Source organism: Balaenoptera physalus (assembly GCF_965194825.1).
Source record: "Balaenoptera physalus genome assembly, chromosome: 6".
Classification (NCBI taxonomy): Eukaryota; Metazoa; Chordata; class Mammalia; order Artiodactyla; family Balaenopteridae; genus Balaenoptera; species Balaenoptera physalus.
Genome location: NC_138885.1, coordinates 67815122 through 67832172, shown reverse-complemented (window position 1 = coordinate 67832172; position 17051 = coordinate 67815122). Strand labels below are relative to the sequence as shown.

The 17051-nt window shown below is 41.1% G+C and overlaps 2 protein-coding genes across 5 annotated transcripts in view; one reads left to right on the top strand and one right to left on the bottom strand.

Annotated features, from left to right (window-relative positions):
* WIPF1 (WAS/WASL interacting protein family member 1) overlaps positions 1-17051 on the top strand; it is a 120310-nt gene that overhangs the window by 72962 nt on the left and 30297 nt on the right. The window lies entirely within an intron of this gene.
* The window catches only part of LOC309662582 (uncharacterized protein), a 116786-nt gene continuing 105674 nt past the window's right edge, over positions 5940-17051 (bottom strand). Inside the window, exons 7-8 of one of the 2 annotated variants that reach the window (XR_014264768.1) lie at positions 14007-14184; positions 5940-9693 (exon numbers count right to left, since the gene is read on the bottom strand). The gene's annotated coding sequence lies outside the window, so the exon portion shown is untranslated. The remainder of the gene's footprint in view (positions 9694-14006; positions 14185-17051) is intronic. The other variant, XR_014264769.1, reaches the window with a different exon arrangement.

Here is a 17051-nt window from a genome sequence, read left to right as displayed (position 1 = left end):
CTGTATTTGGAGTTGAGGGAACACGTACGTGCATTGGGTCCAGCGGAAGGCATTTCCGTTGTCTGATAGGGCAGCCATCCCTTTAGAGACAACCTGGAAGTGTTTTTCCAACAGTCTGTTTTCCCAGTCAGTCATTTGGAGATTCCAGAGCAGCCAAATGGGAGGCGGAAAGTTCTTGAAGTGGCAAAATCAGATGGAATCTGGGGTCATTCGAGCAGAACAAATTGTTTCAGCCAAGCCACTGAGCGAAGCAGGGCCTGCTAAGAAACAGGGGCAAGAAGCACCGCATGCAGCTGTGACCGTTGGGAAACAAAGTGTGAGATTCCCTCCCAGGATTATAGGTGAGCAGCTGTGACGGTCCCCGTGGGTTCCTCTCTTTATTTCCCAGGCTGGACAAGCAGAGCCATCAAACTGCCGTGCCTGACTTTAAAGGAGCTCAGTCAGGGGTATGCACAGAAGCGGTGGCCTGCAGCCCTGTCTGACCCCGGGCTCACTTTGAATAACAGTATTTTCTAATGCCCCCTTCACAAGCTTCGATGAACCTTCACCAGGGAAATAATCTGACCTCACACGTCATGTCCCCCCAGATCCATGTAATCTTTATCTGTACTTAAAAAGAGAAATGAAAGGAATGTAATTTATTATAAAATAACTTCAATTTGTAAGTGATCGGGTACAACTGATTAGCAAACAAAATGGAGTGGTCAGGGGTTTGCAGCTACCCTGATAATCACTGTGAGGGGGACAGCTGCAACTGCAGGCTAATTTGGGTAAGAGAGACTTAGGTACCGCAAGTGGCGATACCTTGGGACACATTTTCCAGCAGAGGTGAGCAACTCTGGGTTAAAAGCTGAGCAAAACATATTATTTCATTTATATGACAGTTGCGTTACTGGAAAATTCAGGGACTAATACAACAGTGCAATAATTACTTTGAATTGTATGTAAAATGGAGTTAAGTTCTCGGCTCAGATAACTAAACAGTTTTTTCACCTACATCAGTGTCCAACAGGACCTCTGTAGGTCATGCGGGTCAGTTCTTTTTTTTTTTTTTATTTTTATTTTTATTTTTTTTTTTAATGCTATTCTTGTCTGCTTACATTCTTTTTATGTATGTATGTATATATGGCTGTGTTGGGTCTTCGTTTCTGTGCGAGGGCTTTCTCTAGCTGTGGCAAGCAGGGGCCACTCTTCATCGCGGTGCGCGGGCCTCTCACTATCGCGGCCTCTCGTTGCCGAGCACAGGCTCCAGACGCGCAGGCTCAGTAATTGTGGCTCACGGTCCCAGCTGCTCCGCGGCATGTGGGATCTTCCCAGACCAGGGCTCGAACCCGCATCCCCTGCATTGGCAGGCAGGTTCTCAACCACTGCGCCACCAGGGAAGCCCCCGGGTCAGTTCTTTATTGACTGGGACAGTCTGGTACATTGCAGGTTGTCTAGCATCCTTGGTCTGAATCCCAGACGGGCCCTCCCCGTTGTTGTGACACCCACAAACACCCGCATTTCCTGTCCCCGTGCAGAGGATCTGGGTCTGCTTCTCCACGTAACAGCTGCACTAGCCTGGCCCTGCTTCTTTGGAGTCAGGGGGCCCCAGGGGGAGTCTCGGATCAGTGAGCCCTTCCTGCAGGCTTCAGATGAGTGCCGTCAGGCCCAAAGGTGCAGAGCTGGATAGAGCCTTTTTTTCCTGAGAAGCCCAGGGAAGGGCTTTCGTGTCCACATGGTTCGATTCGCCAGCAGGAGACACTGAGTAACCAACCATATGGCTGGAGGGAAGACTGAACAGGGAACAGTATGGCTGTTGTCCCCACCCCAGAAGTCATTGTAGAGACCCCATCCTGGGCTTCATACCTAATGATCAGCAACCAGATTAGCAGCCAGAAGGAACACACAGCTATCCATATTCTAGCAGCTTCTCCTTGGGTGTGTGTGCGAACAGATACATGGCAGGATGTGAAAACAGGGCTTTCCACCCATTGGCCCCTTGAGTTGTAAGAAACATTTTTCTATATCTCACGTGGTTTTTTCCCCTGGGGGCCACTTGTATTGAATGTTGGTGACACCCGGGAAATGTTTGCATTTTAATTAAATCATTAAGGATAAGACGGGGCTCCTTCCCACCAGGCCCTCACCATCTAGAGACGTGTTGTCCAGTGTGGTAGCGGTTCTTGAGCATTTGAAATGTCACCCATAGTAAAATACACACCTGTTTTTGAAGACTTAATAGGAAAAAAGAGTGCAAAATGCCTAATTAATAGGTTTTTTATGGTGAGTACATGTTGTAATGATAATATTTTTGAAATAGGGTGTTAAATAAAATATGTTATTAGTATTTCACTTTTTTTCTTTTTAATGTAGCTAGTAGAAAATATAGAACTGCACATATAGCTCAAATTATTTCTACTGGACAGTGCTAATCTAGGGGGAGCGTTGCTTTCTTTTGTTCTTTGGTTGGTTGGTTGGAATTTAGATTTTTGTTTTTTTCTTTTTTTTTTTTTTTCACACACACACACACTGTATTTTATTTTTACAAGAGATAGACTGACACCAAGCATTGTACATGGATGACCACAACAAAAGCAACAATGATTGCAATTACCAAACATGAAACACACTCATACTATGTCATAATATTGACATTCAGTCCAGTAATCCTCCACTGTAACAGCTCCTTTACTTTGCAGTGAAAATTGATTTGTATATTCTTTGCCTCTGAGTCCTTGTGGGATTTTTTTTTTTTAAATTCAGGCAGAAAGTCACAAAAATTATACTCATCCTCATCAGTTCACTCAGTCCCATGTAATTAATTTTTTTTTTCATCTTGATCTTTTGTTAGCACTTTTATGAGTTCATCAGTTTTTCATTAGAGTTTCTTGCCATTAAGAGGGTCTCCAATTTTGAGAGTTGAATGCTTTTCTAGGAAGAGCTACTTGGGTTCTGAATCAGTATAAGGCAGCCCTCAGTCTCTGTCCCATTTCATCTATCAACCAAAGAGATCATTATGAGGAGAAAAAGGTAACTTCTGTAACTCCCAGGTCTGAGCATGATTGTAACAGAGTGAGCAAACCCCTTTAACAGCCTCTAGTGGATGAAGAAGGGAGTGAGCCTCGAGTCATTTTTATTTTATTGTTTAAACTTTTTATTATAGAAACATTTCAAATGTATATGAAAAGTAGTCAGAACATTATAACAAACTGCCACGTATGCCTCACACAGCTTCAAGAATGATTATCTCTGGCCAATTTTGTTTTCTTTAAACCTCTAGCTATTTTCCCCCTTTTTCACTTCAGGGCAAACCTAGACATCATACCTTTCTATCCACAAATATTTCAGTATGTATCTCGAAATATTTAAGGACTCTTTGTAAAAAACAACATAACCTCAATAACATTATCATGCTTAAAAATTAGCAATAATCTTAATATTATTAAATGTCAATCAATATTCAAATTTCCAATTGCCTCATATTTTTATTTATTTTAATGAAGTACAGTAATTTACAATTTTATGTTAATTTCAGGTATACAGCAAAGTGATTCAGTTTTATATATCTATGTACATATTCTTTTTCATATTCTTTTCCATTTTGGTTTATTATGGGATATTGAATATAGTTCCCTGTGCTATAAGATAGGACCTTGTTGTTTATTTTATATATAATAGTTTGTATCTGCTAATCCCAAACTCCTGATTATCCCTCCCCAACCCTCTTCCCCCTTGGGTACCCATAAGTTTGTTTTCTGTGTCTGTGAGTCTGTTTCTGTTTTGTAAATAAGTTCATTTGTGTCATTTTTTAAAGATTCCACACATAAGTGATATGATATTTGTCTTTCTCTGACTTAATTCACTTAATATGATAATCTCTAGGTCCATCCAAGTTACTACAAATGGCATCATTTCATTCTTTTTTATGGCTGAGTAGTATTCCATTGTGTATACATACCACATCTTCTTTATCCATTCATCTGTCACTGGACACTTAGGTTGCTTCCACGTCTTGACTATTGTAAATAGTGCTGCTGTGAACATTGGGGTGCATGTATCTTTTTGAATTAGAGTTCCCTCCAGATATATGCCTAGGAGTGGGATATAGTAGTGTGTATCTGTTAATCCCAAACTCCTAATTTATCCCTTAGTCTCAGGCTCCTCTCACAGCTTGTTCACTGCAGGGCTTCATTCTCAGTCTCCATGTGTGTACATGTGGCTGTCATACCACCAGTCCCAGCCCCACACATCTTAGAAAAAGTCTCGTTGCATCTCCTTGGTACGAAGTAGTCACATGCTCGTCTCTGAACCAATCACTGCAGCCAGGGAACCGCAGGCTCTAACTGGCCAGGGCTGGTCACTTTCCATTCCTGGAGCCTGGGTAGAGTTAGCCCAACTGAAGCCAGAAGAGCAGGAGTGGAGATCAGTGGATGTCTCTCTCCCCAGATCTGAGGCTCTACTGTAATTCAGAAGAATGGATGCTGGACAGCCCCAAAGCAACCAATGTATACTCTATTTACCTATCCAACACACACACACACATCTTCCCACACATCCAGTTTCAAAAATGCTCCCACATAATAAATCACACTCACCCTCCTCCCCAAAATAGGTGGCCAATCCAGGTCCAAGTCCAGCGCCGAGTCCAGACTTTCCACAGTCTTGTCCGTCAGTGCTGAATGTAGTATCTCACGGTCCAGTGCTAGATTATAAATTTAACACCCAGTATACAATGGTGGAGGGAGAACAGTAGAAGAATTTCACAATTAAACTTCCATTTGGGAAAGGAACGGAGACATTGGTCTCCTGTCTCTAGCATATTTTATAACCCACTGAACAGATTCTAGCTGTGTGGCAACGGAATGAGAACTTTGGTCATCCAGTGGCTTAACCTCCTTCTCTCTGGGTGGGCCTTCCTTATCTGTTGCCTTCAGAGCCGTCTCTCAGAGCAGGGCTGCACCTGTTCCACGGCCTGCACCCTGTTCTCCTGGCTTCAGAGATCTAGGGATTGACTTAGGATTTGAGCAATCATAAACTGTTTTCGACCGTTCTGGGGCTTTATCCTCTAGTACTTAAAAACGTGGTAGGATTCTCTAATCCCTGAACTCCATGGACTAGTGAACAAAACTCAGGATTGTGTTGAGTCGTACTCTTTGAATGTGGGGCCAAGCCTGGGCATTTCTGTCTCCCAGCAAATGAACCATCCTCCACTCCCAAATTTTGTGGCCTCTGATTAGGTACAGTTTGAAGCAGTGGCCTGAGGTGGTGAAGCCACTAATAATTTCCTCCTCGCTCCTGAGATGGAAACCAGTGTATCACAGTGAATGTAACGGGCCTTCTACTCAGATGAGAGACCACAGTGTCTTTGGAGGGACGATGGGGAATCGGGCTTCTCCTAGGTTTCAAACTTCTTTCCTGATATTGTTCTTACTGTCTGGCCCTGCTCTGTCTAATGTTAACATAGTGTAGAGAATTTGGGTTTTTAAACCCACAAAGCTCCAGATTATTTGACTCTCAACCATCTTGGTTGCACCTCACAGGAAAAAAAAAAAAAAGGCCTCTATTAACAAAGCCCTTTTTCCCTGCCTCTGGGCTTCCAATCAGTTTCATCCTAAGTTTATCTCTTTCCTGTGGCTCTCACTGAAGGCTGCAAGTAGCCGACACACTCCAACCTTCTAAATTTCTTCTCCGAATCCTTTAATGGTGCACCTTCAGGAGGCTCGTGGTCTTAGACCCAGGATTCAATAGGTGGCGCCATAACCAGCAGTGTTGCCATCACATAGCCAGGATGACCAACCTCCTAGAGCAGGAGAGCCCGCACTAGCTGTCATCCAACCTTAAATCAGCCAGTTGCACATTTTAGGGTTAGTCACATTCAATATTCACTTCTACTACTGATTTCTGTATCACGTAAGAGTGTTTGTATTGCCAGTGATAGAAAACCTGATCACACTAGCTTAAACAAAATAGAGAATTTATTTGCTAGTATAAGTTAAAAGTCCAAAATAGTGCTAGCTTCAGGTATAGATGGATTCAGCCAACAACGTCAACTGCTGGGTTTTCTCCATCCCCAGCTCCCCACTTTGTTGGTCTCATTTTCAAACCCCATGTGGGTGAGAGGATGAGTGAGCCAATTCCAGCCCCTCCATCGTCACAGATCCAACTCCAGTCTCCTCCCTCAGGAAGAGTCCTCTCCTCTGGCCACAAATTCCCTTGGTTCTGATGAGGTCACAGGCCATCGCCAAAAAAGTCTCTGGGGCCACATGAATGCAAGGATCCCATGAGCCAGCTCTTCGTGTATCTGGAATGGGAGTGAATTCCTCTGGACCCACAGGGTCTGGGAAGGAGGGAGGGAGGGAGGGAGGGATGTCTCTAAACGAAAACTGAAGGACATCATTATAAGTAGGGTCAGTGGATGCTGAGCTGCCAAAACATAAGGAAATATATTGCAAATATTTCCCCAAGTAAGATTATACCAATTTATATTAGCAGGGCATAGAATAGTACAAAATTTGTTTTTAATTTCTCTGTTTCTGAGATTATTTTTAAATGATCAGCCCTCTATGTAACTGTACTGATAAGTTTATGGGGAAGAAGGTAATTCCTTTGTTTCTGCTCTTTTAAATCGCATAATTCCTATATTTTAACAAGTTGCAAGTAGAATTTCTCTTACAATAAATGCATACATTTAATTTGGTACTGTTTCCTTTTCCCCCGAAAAAGCTATAAGGGGGGTATTTTGCTATTGAAGAAGGTGGTGTTTTAGAATGGAAGGAATACAGTATTCTAAAATATGTTTCCACTACCAGGGATATACTGAACTATAACATGTAGTCATGAAAACACAACTTGAAAAACCAGAATTATGAAAAACAATTGCTCTTATATTTTATACATGTCACTGTTGCCCTTATTCAGTCTCTGTTGATTTGGGGTCACCATAGGAGGGTCGTTGGCTGTGATTCTTTACAGCTTTACCCAGACTGGTGAGAACCACCATGTTGTACTATAATCTCTGTCTGTCCTTCATTTTCTGTTTCTGTAGATTAACATGGAGGATTCTTCATCTGATTGGTCCAGAGACTGTTAATTATTGTTTTACTCTGTCATTAGGCTGGGACTGGTCTATGTATTGAATAGGGTGATATACACGTTTAAGATTCTCTTTGAAGTCCAGAATTCTGATTATCTTTATTCGCCTCGGGGTCTCAATCCACTTTTCTTCGGCCTTTGATTATAATAACATCCCCAACAGCAGTACAAACCCTACCCTCAACTGCTCCCCTCCACATCACAGCCTTCTCTCTACCCCTCTTCCTTCCACCTCTTCTTATGCTTATAGAGAGGAATTAAGTGAAATCCTCCTCTGAACTTAAAATGAGGCTTAAGGCCATAATGACCCTGGACCATGGAGAGAGAGACTGGGCTTCTGGCACCAGCTCTGCTGCTGCCTGCTGTGTGACAGAGGCAGGTCACTTAACCTCTCTGGACCCCCGTTTCCTCTTCTGTAAATGATGGTGTGGACTCTGATCTCTGCAGTCTCATTTGTCCTTAAAATTCCTTATTCTGAGAAACTGACGGGGATCTGGAACACCTGGGCCCAGAGGAAGGGCAGAGAGCGCTTTCACGTCCAACACCTACACCCACTGCAGAGGGTGGCCTCCAAGGCCGCTTTGTCAGTGATGCAGTTGGAACCGCCCCCCGCCCACCATGTGATCTCTCCTTTGTCTCCATCTTTTCCTGCCTTATTTCCTTTTTCTTTTAATTTCTTCCCCTTCCTTTCCGATTGGATTATTTATTTGTTTTTAACTTTCCTAACCCATTTTTCTCTTCCCCACTGCCCGATGACATGAGCCACTTGCACTGCATGAGGCTCTGCACACATTGCCAAGCCCCCCGGTTGGCTAAAGGGTTTACTGCTGATCTCCAGTGTCCTTTCCCTCGCAGATGCCCCTTTAACCTAAGCCTTCCTGAGAAGAAAGTGCAAGTCTAGGCTTGGCATTCCTTAATCACTGCTTTAGGGGGAACAGCCTTAGGCTCTTAAACGAATGTTATGTTCTGGTAGAATTTTAAAGAGAGATTGATTTTCTTTTTCATTCAACAAATAATATTTATTGAGCACCTACCAGGAGTCAGATGCTGTTCTAGATGCTGAGGCGACAGCAGGAAACAAGATCCTATGGAGCTTGAATTCTAGTGGGGAGGGATGTACAAGTAAATAAACAATTAAATGAAAAAATGCCAGGTGGTGACATGTGCAATGTATAAAAGAAAATGGGAGTAGAGATAGGACATGAGAGGGGGCATTTTTGCTGACAACTGGAGAATGAAAAGGAACCAGGGAGGTGAGTGTACCAGGTGAGAGGGCTTACAAGTGTCAGGGCCAGAATGCAAATGAGCTTGTGCATTTAAGGAACAGAAAGACCTGGAAGGAAATTAGCAAGAGGGAGTTTACTTGAGATAAGGTCAGAGAGCTGGGTGTGCGGGGGGACGCAGATCTTGTGGGTCCTTGTGGGCCTAGGCAGAGCTTGGATTTTTAAAGTGAAATGAGAAACCATTGGAGGGTTTTAAACAGGGAGGAACATTATCTGATTTATGTCCTATGGTGCATAGTGGACACCTCATAAATGTATCCGAAGTTGACTGTCCTTACAAGTTCTCATTAAAGATGAAATAGACCCAAACCCTAGACAACTACTCCCTTGTGTGTCTCACAGGCTCCAGACTTCTAAGTGACATACCCCCTTCTAGTTTAGTTTTTCCTAATGGGTGAGAATAGTCATGAACTGTAGTGTCCTAGGGTGTGTGTGTGTGTGTGTGTGTGTGTGTGTGTGTTTGGGGCACATTACTTATTAGGGAACTTCAAAGTAATTCTGTAAATACATAGAGAAATCACCCTATTGCCCATGTTCTCTTTTTAGACCCAACTATAGTTAGACTTCCCCAAAGAGTCACTCAGGCATTTACCTGGTAGATGATCAAGTTCTGTGTTTTCCCGAGCTTAGTGGAGGGCGAAGGAGATAATAGCTGCAGGCCTCCACCTCTGTCCAGCCTCAGGCCTGCATGTATTTATTCATGTATTGAGTGTCCCTTGGACTCCAGGCCCTACGTTAGTTGAGAAGAATCAAGTCTGTACCATCGAGTGGCACCAGGCAAAGTAGAAGACTCTAGGTCACTAATCCTTGGAAGCCCCACTTCTAGGAATTCTGCCGTGGCTTGGCATCATGAAACTCCTTGTGAGGCTAGACTCATATCTCAAAGAATTGAGAGTTAAAAGAACCTTGGACGTTAACTATCCCAGTACTTCTCCAGAATGTGCCTCTGTTTTTCATTCTTTCAGCTGATACCGTTTTCTCAGAGGTACGTGGTGTGTGTCACAAACATCAGTCTGAACCTTTCAGGTGGATTGAGAAAAAATTATGAGCGTTTTCAGATTTTTATACACTTCTCAAGGTTTCGGTATAATATTTTTTGCCTGTATTCCATTGCCTACCCACCTCTTAGAGTCCTTTGAGAGTGAGGAATCTGAGTTTCCTCCTTGTGTACTCATCATCTCTGTGCTTCTGTCAAGCATCCTCTGGGAGAGTTATTGTCACCCCATTAAGTGTGGCGGACGGAAACAAAACATTTTGGCTTAGAAAGCTCTGATCTTCCGCTGCCTTGAGCTGTACAGGCTGACTTCGGAGATACTGAAGATTCCGTTCCAGGCTACTGCAATAAAGCGAATACTGCAATAAAGCAAGTCACACCGATCTTTTTGGTTTCCCAGTGCGTGTACGAGTTATGCTTATACTCTACTGTAGGCCGTTAAGTGTGCAGTAGCATCATGTCTAAAAAAAAAGTACATACCTTAATTAAAAACTACTTTATTGCTATTGTAAGTCAACTATACCTCAATTTTTAAAAACTTCATTCAAGTGGTAATCGTCTGAGCCTTCAGCGAGTCGTGGTAGTAACATCAAAGATCAGCAATCACAGATCACCATAACCAACATAATAATAATGAAGAAGTTTGAAATATTGCTTGAATTATCAAAATGTGACACAGAGACACAAGGTGAGCAAATACTTTTGGAAAAATGGCGCCAATAGACTTGCTTGACTCAGGGTTGCCATAGACCTTCAATTTGTTAAAAAAAAAAATAAAACGTAATATCTGCAAAGCACAATAAAGCGAAGCACAATAAAATGAGTTGTGCCTGTATGTTATTTATCCTGACTTGGGCACCAAAATCACATTTCAAAACTCATTTGCCTTCATACACCTGACTAGCTCTCTTCACCTGCGTTTGTAACTTACTCCCTACCCCGCTCTGTAGATGAGGAAGGATCACTTACGTTATTTATTAGTGCTGCTTAGAGCTTTTAGTTCTTGAGTGACTCTTTCCCTTAATCCTAAATGTTATCATCAATATCGAGAGCGATGCTTTAAAATGGAATTTCTTGAAGGAATCTCACGTTCCGTGAGCAGTTATTTTTGTGGAGGTGTCTAGAATAAAGTTGGGCTGTTAACCAGATGGAGGTGCTAATCTCCTCTTGTCCCTGTACCTAAAGGTATGTTACACCTGGTGGGAAGGAGAAACATGTAATTTTCCAAATTTAGGGTTTTTTTCTTGCTTGCTTCTGAAGTAAAACCCATCTAGCCTTTTTTTCTGCAGAAAAGGAGGAAGGAACAAGCAACAAATTAATCAGACAGGAAGTGAATAACCACAGAAGGATGTCTGCCTCTGACTCAGTGTGTCACATTTAACGAGAGGCCAGAGCTTGTCCAAAATGGCTGTCCAAAAACGACCCCACGTTTGCGTTAGAAGATGATGCCTTTCTCAGGGACGGTTTTCTCTCTCATATCTTGCTTGCTCCCTGTCTGCCTGTGTCCCTGATCATGTCTTCCCGCAGTATCCTTTAACGGTAAGAAAAATTATATTCAAACTAAATGTATTTCCTTTATTCAGTTAGAGGGAAGGACTCGATGGCTTTTGATGGACCATAGTATGTTGAGATAAAGTTGTTTAATTTTTCAGTAGAGTACCATGTGGTCGAGTCCTGTTGCACACAGGACTAGTTTCACTGCTATAGTGATTGTGGGCAATTTAGAACTTGCGTTTTGAACCAAAATGTAAGCGAGATTTTCAAGAGAATTATTCCTGACCACTGGGCAAGTTTGGATCCACAGGAATTTTTTCTCCCATTTAAAATGGGGGTTTATGTCAGTAACTGTATCCTTTCGGTGGATGGTGCAATTGTCCACATGACTGCCTTTGAATTGTCACTTCGGCCGGCAACAGTAAGTGCTTTTAAAGCAAAAGGAGCCACTGGAAGCTTCAAAGGAAAGTACCGTGGAGCTAAGCTCTTGCCAGTCTGTTGCTACAAACCTGTTACTTAAGTTCAAATCGCAAACCATTTCTAAGCAGAGTCTTTTAGGACAGTTTGTCTTTTAGAATCATTCTGTTCAACATCCTAACAGTGCGGTGCACAATTACTATTGCTAATCAAATTCTGCAGCATTCATTGTTACTAGTTACATTTAATATGATTAATATTTTGACGTAAAATATTGTAATTTTCGTATTTCAAACGGTGTACCCAGAGATGTACAGAGCAGGATTAAGGAAACTTTTTTGTATCAAAAAAATGCTTTTTTTTTCTTTGGGGCATATATGAAAAAGCAACTTGACTTATATTCCTTTTACCCCATGGAGAAATATAAAATAAAGCTTTAAAAAGTTAAGAGGGCACGTACAACTTTGGTCAATAAGTATAAGTTCTTTTAAATAATTCAATGGCATAATTAGTGTATACAGTAGAAAATAGACAAGTGGTAAAATGAAGAAAAGACTGTAGGAAGGTTCTAATTAAGAAAAGTAGGACAGCTTGGTAGAGAGAAAGATAGTGGGAAAGCAGGATAAAGAATAAGACAGGATAGTGAGAGAGGAAGATGAGAAGCCTGAAAAAGATTTTGAGGTCCATTAGTGTGGAAACCATACCCTTACTAGTCACTTGGGCTGTGGGTCTAACATTATGCATTAACTTCGTAAAGTTATGTTGCTTCTGAACTGGAACATCGTTTAGTCAAAATTGTCCTTTTATAGTCTAAAGAGGTTAAATGATTTATCTAAAATCATAGGTTGTTTTCTGATGCTCTTTGAAAAGTTCATCTGTTGGTTAATTGCTCACAGCTCTTCAATTACTCTAATATCTAAACTTTTAAGGATTACACATACTCTGAATGAACTGCAGTATTCAGAGACCTTCCCATGGTGAAGAATTTTCCCTGGGGTCCAGCAGCAATTTCACTCTTATCGTTGACGAAATCAAATTCTAGATCTGCCCTATAGGCTGGAAGTTCCCCAACCTGTGCTAAAATGTAAGAGGAAGTGAGCTACCTAATTCCTGGACCTTTCAAGTTTTATGCACTTTTGAAGTCTGCTTAACATTTCATGAACACGTCATTTTCGTTGGGAGTTTCTGGCTATTTAAATTGTGATTCGTTCCTGCTTTAAGGTTTGACTCATTTTTGTTTTTCCAAATTGTCATACATTTACTTATTGTTGAAAAGAGCATTCCCCCTGGACTATCAAATACTTCTGTCTGTATTTTGCAACCCTTAGTCCTGAAAATTAAAACTGAAAAAACGAATACTAGAATAAGAAATGCCTTAATTAGTATGCTTTTCTGAGAAATTTACAATGCACTTTATATGCACCTCCGTTTGCCATTCGTTTGTAATGCAGAAGTTTGCATGGGTGTGCACATGTGGGCTACATCATCAGCTTGTGGTTTCTCCTTCTCATGGTTAAAAAAAGGAAAAGACGATATTTATTGAGCACTCACTGTATGTTAGGCTCTTGACTTTTGCTTATTTTATTTTTTTAAAATGGCTAATACTTATTTAGCACTTGCCTCATTTAACTCTTGAATAGTCTTGTTGAGTCGGTACCCTTCTCGCCATTTTATTGTGGGAACTGGACTTAGGCTAAGCAGTTTGCCCAAGGCCACTAACAACTAACTGTAATTTCAAGAGCTTTTTTCGTTAAGTACTTAGGAGGGCACAAGATGTTCTTTTCTAATCCCGAGAATCTGGGATTGTACAAATGCTTTGTTTTAAATGTCACAGCCACAGTAAATATCTTTAAGTGAATAATCTCAGGTAAGACCATTTCCTTTCTAAGTCTTTTGACCTTTTCAGAAGTAAATTCGGTGACTCTTCTGCTTATATTATAAGGCTACACTTTCAATGGTTAAATGAATAAAATATGTTGAGTATGTTGACCTATATGCTGTGAGTATGTGTGCATGAGTGTGTGTGGGGTGTGTGTGTGTGTGTGTGTGTGTAGTGGAGAACAGGGAGGGGCAGATCTTAATCCTCTGGTAAAACTAAATGTGGTGCTGAGGATTTAGGGAAACGTAGTTTTGAGATTTGAGGCCCTTAAAGAGAGTACTAAAAAAAAAAACCAACCAGTACTTGTTAGAGATGGGAAGTCGTGGGAGGAAAATTGGTACTTTTTAGTTAAGTGGATAAAGTAGAAAAGATTTCTCTTTCCTTTCCCATAGTTAAACAAGGACAAGTAGGTGGGTCATTCAACTTACCTTCATTTTCTCATTTTTGAGAGGGTTTAGCTGTCTATGAATTTGCACTAAGTTTTCAATTAAACATGTAGGACAGTGTATTAAGAAAATAATTTTACTTCATAGCAACCTTTATTTCCCCAGCAGTTACTCTTAAAATAAAATTGTGCGTTTGTGTCCAGGCTCCCCTCTAATTGTAATGACATTGTAGATGCTTCAAAATGTCTTCTCTGAAAAATTCCCCCTACTCCCCAAATTATCCAACTCTTTATCTAAAAGAAGTGTTTCTGAAATAGCCAAGGACCCTCCAAGTACAGCAGAGACACAAACCCTTACCATTGAGAAAACAGCCCGTAAGCAGAATTGACTTAAGCTATTGCCTTAAATGATGATCAACGGAGAAAAGAGCAAGTACATTTTGAGAAATGAGGGGTCCTGTGTACAGCAAGTGCGCGTACCACATTCAGCTCAGATTGAGAAAAACAATGATCATGAACTAGGTGAGGCAGTTGCTTTGCTTATAAAGGAAAGCTTGTTTCTGTTCTCTACCTTTGGCTTCTTCTTGGGTTGAGCAGCCTTTTCTGCTTCTCCTCTTGCATTGACTGCCTCATTGCCTTCAGCCCTCTGGAGCTTGGACTGAGGAGAGGAAGAGTCACAATAATAGAAACAAACTTTATGCAAACGTATTAAAAGTTGCTAAAATGGCCAAAACGACATGCCGGGCTTGGGGGTGGGGCACTGAGCTGTTGCACTGGGCCTGGTATCAGAAAATAGAAACTACGGGCAACTGCAGCTGTGAAAAGACTGCTAAAGAAACAGGATGGCTGTGGTTTGCTGTGAGCATCAATTTTCCTGTTGAGCATTTTTACAGGAAGTTGAAGAACAAAGCCAACTTCATCTTAATTAGTTCTGATGGTTTGCAGATCTTAAACACATCCAACTAAGTTTGTCTCATGGAGGAGTTTCTAAAGAATAGAACCAAAAATAATCATGAGTAGGAATCCCCAAACTACCAATGTTAGCAGCAATTTGAGTTTTTGCTAAATGATTTTATTTTAACGGTGTAACTTGGAGTAGATTCATTACCTTTATAATGAATGCCTTTGCAATCATTTTTTTTATGGCTGCAATAACTCGATATGAATTTAAGGGCCTTTCCTTATTAAAACACTGTCGAGTTGTATGTATTATAAATTTCCTTCTGTTAATATTTATTGGTCAGACAGTTGTGCATGTGTGTATTTATATAGATACAAAGAGGTATGTGTGTGTTTGTGTATAAAAGCTGGAAAAATATACATCAAAAGGTTAACAAGAATTATCTCTGGGTATTATTAACCCCAACCCTTTTTCACCTAATATTTAATTATTATCAAATGCTTCCTTCAATGGTTAAATACAACTGTCGTGTTTTATTTTCATCTTTGTATTTTTATATTGTCTATCATTTTCTAAATGAATATATGCTACTTTTGGAAGCAGGAAAAAAAATTCTCAAAAATCTAACCTGAAGATGCCAAGAGCACACAAGAAATATATACATGAAAATGAGTTAAGAACATTATATATAAAGTAAAATATCAAGGAATATAAATAAAAATAAGAGAGAGAATAGAAAGTAATGAGGGCAAGAGAACATTGGACGTTAGGATCTTTTCAATTGTGTTATTTCTATTATGTCCTTTCCCTGTACCACCCCCCCCCCCACCACACACACACACACACACACAGTGATGAATTCAACCTTTTTTGAACAAAAAGTTTACTTTTCTCCCATTTATTTTAGGTAGAATAGTATTTAAGGGTGACTTTTGGCACGATTTGCATAGCAAAATGCTTTATATTTTTGAATGGTCCAAAATCGTGATAAAACATAACTGGATAAACCTGCGTCTTATCTTCTCTGCTAGAACTTGGCCGATTCACACCCACGTCCTCCGGATTAGAGGCCGGCCTTCTGAGGATTATTTCATTGGACAGTGCTGGAAATCTCTCCCCTCTTCCTGTCATTCTATAGTGTGGGCCTCACATGGCCCACATCTAGAATGAATTTGACATTGGTTGGAAGAAACTAAGAAACAGTTTATTTAAATAACTTGCCAGTTCTCTTGATCATTTTATATTCAGAGATAATTCTGCTTTCTTAGATGAGCATATTGAAGAAGAAAGCATAAGTTTCCTGGGGCAACTCTGGACTGAACTCTGGGCTCTGATTGAGTGTCTAGTTGTCCATGCTGTTGGGGGAATACGTCGCTGTAGGGTGGGGAGCAATTCACTCTTTCTCACAAGGTGTTCCCCATAACCAGTATTACACATTTAGCAGGTGGCTCGGGGCCACCAGCTGCCCTGGTTGATCTAGGGTCAGTGTGTGATGCTGTCCACTGTGAGTTTAAACCATGATGCTGACCTACTAGAAGTGTAGTAAAACCAACAAAACCATCCATGTCTCTCACAGAACTAGGAAATTCCAGAATTTCTAAATATTGATGTATGTTGTGTATATATATGTACATGTGTGTAGGTGACAAAGAAGAGCCAATTAGTGGATTTTTGAAGTCATTTATGTAAAATATTCTACTCTGTTCTCTCAACCCAAAGAATCAATTCCTTTATGAAAGGTTTATTGGTAGATCCCTCCCCTCATCTCAATAGTTTCCACCTAAAATTTGTTGATTTTTTAAGGGATTCAGTTATTAAATAAAACTTTGGTAATCACTCACGTTCCCTAGGGTTCAGGTTGATTTTTTTAATATATATTTTATTTATTTATTTATCTATCTATCTGTTTATTTATTTAGGCTGTGTCGGGTCTTAGTTGAGGCCTGCGGGCTGTTCGTTGTGGTGCGTGGATTTTCTCTTCTGTAGTTGTGGCGTGCGGGCTCCAGGGCATGTGGGTTCTGTAGTTTGCGGCATGTGGGCTCCAGTTGAGGCACGGGAGCTCAGTAGTTGTGGCGCGTGGGCTTAGTTGGCACGCAGGCTTAGTTGGCCCGTGGCATATGGGATCTTAGGTCCCCTACCAGGGATCGAACCCGCGTCCCCTGCATTGGAAGGCAGGTTCTTTACCACTGGACCACCAGGGAAGTCCCCCCTCAGGTTGACTTTTAATTTCTTTAATGTATGACAGACAATCCAGAGATAGTTTGGGTGAGAAATCAATTGATGGATTTTATTCAAAAACTATTATCTTATAATTTTCACTGTGGATAGCAGACATGATAGATAACATGTATTGTTAAAACTGTGTTTATCATTTGCTAGGGCTGCCATATCAAAGTACCACAGACTGGGTGGCTCGAACAGCAGAATTTTGTTATCTCACATTTCTGGAGGTCGGAAGTCAAAGATCAAGGTGTCAGCAGGTTTGGTTTCTCCCAAGGCCTCTCTTCTTGGCTTGCAGATGGCCACCTTCTCCCCATGTCCTGACATGGCCTTTTATCTGCGCTCACACATCCCTGGTGTTTCTTCCTCTTCTAAGAACCCCAGTCATATTGGATTAGGGCCCA